The 5600-nt window shown below is 48.4% G+C and overlaps 2 non-coding genes across 2 annotated transcripts; both read right to left on the reverse strand.

Moving 5' to 3' along the window:
* Window positions 1–967: 967 nt before the first annotated feature.
* On the reverse strand, window positions 968–1040 carry trnar-acg (transfer RNA arginine (anticodon ACG)). The gene has a single exon. It is a non-coding gene; the product is annotated as a tRNA-Arg (tRNA).
* Window positions 1041–3267: 2227 nt separating this feature from the next.
* Window positions 3268–3340, reverse strand: trnar-ucg (transfer RNA arginine (anticodon UCG)). The gene has a single exon. It is a non-coding gene; the product is annotated as a tRNA-Arg (tRNA).
* Window positions 3341–5600: the final 2260 nt, after the last annotated feature.

A 5600-nucleotide genomic window follows, 5' to 3' on the forward strand; every position in this document is an offset into this window, starting at 1 on the left:
CAGTAGAAGCACTCTGAGAGTTGGAGACAGCAGGAGAGAGACCACGACAGAGTCACCCATGGGAAACTGTTGGATCCACTCAGGACCGGCTGGACAGACACAGATCAAAGACAGAATTGATGATGATGTCATCAGGAGGCTTTGATAGTGTCTTTATTTGTACCTAGAATTCTGTCTTTGATCTCAGGAGGACATGAAAGAAACCCAATTGAGGAAAGTAGAGGAGAACATTCAGCTTCATTAGAAACACTTGAACTGTTGAACAGTAGAATTTGTTTGAAACAGTTTACAACACTGACTGACAGGATTGAAGAGGGGAGGTTTTTCTACTTTAAATTCATTCTAACTTTAAACTGGAGATGAACATTTTTAGTCGTTCATATTCTAACATACAGAGGAAGTCATGACATTCCCTTTTTAAAAAAAGAAAAAACATGTGAAGCTCCTCCCCCCAGCTCCAGATGGACAGACAGACATGAGAGTGGCCAGGAAGCAAAGAAGTGTTGTGCTCCTCTCCAGTGCTCTGGTGTTGTTGTGTTCTTCTCAGCTCCATCATGAAGACCTGCTGGCACTGGGCGCTGGTGGAAGTTTGCAGCTCTCACTGGAAAGTCCTGAGGCTCCTCCCACTCTGAAGCAGGCAGTTGCTCCCAGCCAGCCCTCACTTTCACTCTCTGGTGTAGGAGTGAAGAACAAAATCAGAATCAAGAACCATCACTCTTTCATTGGGGCTCCTTTCTCCTTGTTCTGATCCAGAAACTCAACAGCTTCTATCATTGATTGACAGGAAATGTTGATGACACACTGGGATTTTTGTTCTCCTGCTGTCACTGTCAAGTGCAGCTGAACATGAGAGGTAGCAGGATCATTCATGTGTTCATGTTTCCAGCAGACAAGGAGGAAACCTGGGAGGACTTCAGTGACTTTGATCACTGGTTCTCACTTCATCTTCTCAGTATAAAGTTTAAAGCGAGCTGGCCAGGAGTTGAACCTAGAATCTTCTGATCCGTAGTCAGACGCGTTATCCATTGCGCCACCAGCCCTGTGAAGAAGCTGCTATGTTCATGTGTCCTTGCTGTTACAGAAAAGCCCAACAACATGGTGGCATTTTCAGGGGACACAATGGTGCAGTGGTCAGCACTGTGGCCTCCCAGCAAGAAGGTTCAGCTCTCCTCCTATTTGGTTGCTAGGAACGTGAATCAGGCCTCAGTGGAGCGGTGCTGCTGAGGCTGAGTGAGGCTGAGTGAGGGACTGAGCAGGAGCCAGCAGGTCCAAGCAGGTTCAGGCAAACTCCCCTCAGTCCACCAACATCAAAGCAGAGGAACAGAGTTCATCTAACAAAATGGATTCATATCATCTCCTCTTGGAATGTTCTGGAACTACAAGTACACTTAAAATGGCTGACTTATGACAACAGAAGGAACTTTGAAGTAGATTTGATTTATTTAAGTCAGTGACAGTCATTTTTGTTCATTTTTTGTTCTTGTCTTGCCACTGTGAGACAGTCGCTAGAAAACTGACCAACAATAATTTCATGTGGCATGCAATTAACAAAAGACCCACATTGATGGTCGAGGGGTCTGGAGCCTATCCGAGCATCTACGGGCCAGAGGCGGGGTTCACCCTGGACAGGTCACCAGTCCATCACAGGGCCACATACAGAGACAAACAACCATTCATACCTACGGTCAATTTAGAGTGTCCAATCAGCCTCGTCCCAAATTACACGTCTTTGGACGGTGGGAAGGAACCGGAGTACCCGGAGAGAACCCACGCATTCATGGGGAGAACATGCAGGCTCTACACAGAAAGATTCCCCACCCGAGCCTGGACTCAAACCCAGAACCTTCTTGCTGTGAGGCCACAGTGCTCACCACTGCACCATCATGCTGCCATGCTCTCTTCTACTTTCCTCAATTGTCTTTCTTTCATGTCCTCCTGAGATCAAAGACAGAATTCTAGCTACTGTCAAAGCCCTGATGACATCATCATTCATATCTGACCATTACAGCTCACTACATTCGCGACTGGATCCTCGCATGCCATGTTCTTCAAACCAGAGCCGTGGAAACCAGCCACACAGCGAGAAAACTCAGCAGCAAATATTGTCCGCGCTGCGGAGATGACGGGCTTGTTGCACATTGGTTGCTTTGCACACCTTCTTAATTTAAGTCCCTACAGCTGCACGCTTGCTCGGCAGAGTCAGACGCATCGCTGCATTTTTTCATCGTAGCTCTACGGCGAGCCGCATCCTCAGTGAGAAGCAAAGGGTGCTGGAGCTTCCTGAGCACAAGATGGTGATTGACGTGGTGACACGTTGGAATAGCTCACTGGAGATGCTGGACCGTTTCCTCCAGCAGCAACCAGCCATCTCAGCAGCTCTGCTGTCACCTGAAGTACGCAGAAACGAGAAAGATGTCTGCACGTTGACAGAAGTGGACGTAAGAGTAGCAGAGGAAATAGTCTCTGAGAATCCAGCTTGAACCCACACCCTCCTTGTTCTTCAAAAACCCAAACAGCGACCATCAGTCTCCCTCAAATCCTGTACTTGGGTTCAGTGTTGCTGTTCCATGTTGCAGCAGCAGGGGTCACTGTGATACCAGGTTCAGTTCAAGATTCCCAACTCCAGCTCATGTTGGGGACCTCAGTGGCAGGGCTCATACAAAAAGAGTCAACACCTTCATTTGTATAACAGAAAATTTCAATGATGTGGTGGCATTTTCTTTTTCTGTGCTGTCTGATTTTCTAAATATCAGGTTTAGATCCTCAAATTAACACTGGGACACCAAAAGAGAACACAGTAATTCTCCAGTGATCTGGTGTTGTTGTGTTCTTCTCAGCTCCATCATGAAGACCTGCTGGCACTGGGCGCTGGTGGAAGTTTGCAGCTCTCACTGGAAAGTCCTGAGGCTCCTCCCACTCTGAAGCAGGCAGTTGCTCCCAGCCAGCCCACACTTTCACTCTCTGGTGTAGGAGTGAAGAACAAAATCAGAATCAAGAACCATCACTCTTTCACTGGGGCTCCTTTCTCCTTGTTCTGATCCAGAAACTCAACAGCTTCTATCATTGATTTGACAGGAAATGTTGATGACACACTGGGATTTTTGTTCTCCTGCTGTCACTGTCAAGTGCAGCTTAACATGAGAGGTAGCAGGATCATTCATGTGTTCATGTTTCCAGCAGACAAGGAGGAAACCTGGGAGGACTTCACGGACTTTGATCACTGGTTCTCACTTCAGGTGTGAAAGCTTTTGTTTATGAAGTTTGAACTGAGCTGGCCAGGAGTTGAACTTAGAATCTTCTGATCCGAAGTCAGACGCGTTATCCATTGCGCCACCAGCCCTACAGAGGGGAGGGGCTTCAACAAACTCCTCATCATTTCCACCTCCAGGAGTGAAGCCTCCCGGGACCCAAGAGGCTCCAGCTGGCAGAGCTCTCACTCATTTCTCCACCACCTCGCTAACCTGAGCTGGAGCATCTGAGAACCAAACAGTGACCCCCTTCATTCCAGAGCCCCCACCACTTTAACCACAGCCGGCCGGCCTCCTCCATACTGCTACTAAAATTGAAGACTGAAGCGTCTCATCAAGAGATCTGTCACAGGCGTCTGCTGTGGAGGGTCAATCTGTCCGTCCACATTCAGATCATCGATGCAGCGACTCTGCTAGGATCAAACTACTCAGGATGAAACAGACCAATGTTGACATCAAGCAGCAACTCAGCAGCTGATCAACAGAGTCCTCAGCACCAGTAGAGCCTGGTCCTGGTCCCTGGGGGGCTCCAACCACCAGCCTCTCTGTTAACAGCCGGGCGCCACAGAGACTCACATTCACACTCACATTCATACCTACAGTCAATTTAGAGTATCAATCAGCCTCGTCCCAAATTACATGTCTTTGGACGGTGGGAAGAAGCCGGAGTACCAGAGAGAACCCACACATGGACGGGGAGGCAAGGCAATTTTCTTTGTAGAGCCCGTTTTCACCAACAGTTTGTCTCAAAGGGCTTCACATGGCATCATAACAACATCCTCTGTCCTTAGACCCTCACATCGACAGAGGAAAAACTCCATAGAAAACCCTTTTAACAGGGAAAAATCTGAGAAACCTCAGGGTGAGCAACAGAGGAGGGATCCCTCACCCAGGAGGACAGACGTGCAGTAGATGTTGTTACAGAGAAGAAAACAGTTTACAATACAAAATGTGGGAAACACGGAAATGTTAATAACAGTTGAAGAAGGAAGCTTCTGGAAGGGGAGGCAGGGAGAGCAAGCCAGCTTGATGGGGGACTGGATGGCAGACTGGTTCATGGAAGGGGAGCACAGGCCGGTGTGACAGTAGGGAATAAGAGGGGGGGGGCGATGCAGGCGGCGGTTGGGGCTCTGGTGGATCTGTGGAAACACAGAGAGACTGCGAGACACCAAGGCCAAACTACAAAGTGCAACAAGTAGTGGTAATGACAGTTCCAAAAATGTGCAGGGAGAAGAGGAGGAGAGAGGGGGAGAGGAGAGGAGAGGAGGGAAGGGCTCCATGTAACCTGATGTGTCTCCCAGCAGTCTCAGCCTGTAGCAGCATAGAGGAGGGGAGAACATGCAGGCTCTACACAGAAAGATTCCCCACCCGAGCCTGGACTCAAACCCAGAACCTTCTTACTGTGAGGCCACAGTGCTCACCACTGCACCACTGTGCAGCCATGCTCTCTTCTACTTTTCTCAATTGTGTTTCTTTCATGTCCTCCTGAGATCAAAGACAGAATTCTAGCTACTGTCAAAGCCCTGATGACATCATCAGGAATTCTGACTTTGATCTGGAGACTCTTGCTTTAATCTGAATTTGACCTGACTAATGTTTAAGTTTAGGTTGCATGATACCGACCACCTCATTTCTCCTGATGGACTGGTGACCTGTCTAGGATGAACCCTGCCTCTTGAACAATGTCACCTGGGATCGCCCCCCCCCCCCCCGTGACCCTTAAAGGATAAGAACAGAAAGTGGATGGAGGGATGGACTCAACGCTGAAATCAGCTGATCTGATCCACATTCTAATGTTTCCTGTCCCTCTTTAGGAGTCAATGAGAATAGTAGTGTATATAATAATGTATATCCAACCTTGTAGTATCTTTCCAAAGATTTTAGTATTTCTTCTTGTTTCTACTTGTAGTTTTAGTGTCTGGATCTTTTCTTTTGATGTCCTGCTGTCTGCTCTTTGCTTTTGGAGCTTCCTTCAACAACTACCAGGCCTCCTGGGTACTGTAGGAAACATGGTCAAGTTCTTCTGACTTCTCCAGGAACGTCCTGCTCACATTGGTCTGTCTTCATTTTGACTCCTCCCACTGCCACAATGACCAGCCTTTATACTCTTGGTGACTGGGGCCCTGGTTGCTGCAGGCCTCAACACCAGCCTGTGGTTGTGAGCAGGGCAGAACAGAACTGACAGTATCTCCCATGCAGGACCTGGGTCAGCACCTGGTGCCAGCTGGGGCAACGTCCTGGAGTTCATTCAGCCTGGAGAACCAGGTGCTGGTTCCTTCTTTTACCAGGCAGGAACGGGCAGCAGATCCAGGATCAGTAGGTGAAGATGTCTGCTTTGACTGGTAGGAGGAA

Source organism: Aulostomus chinensis, chromosome 1 (assembly GCF_037954235.1).
Source record: "Aulostomus chinensis isolate RoL2024-O1b breed Wild chromosome 1, RoL_Achi_v1.0, whole genome shotgun sequence".
Lineage (NCBI taxonomy): Eukaryota > Metazoa > Chordata > Actinopteri > Syngnathiformes > Aulostomidae > Aulostomus > Aulostomus chinensis.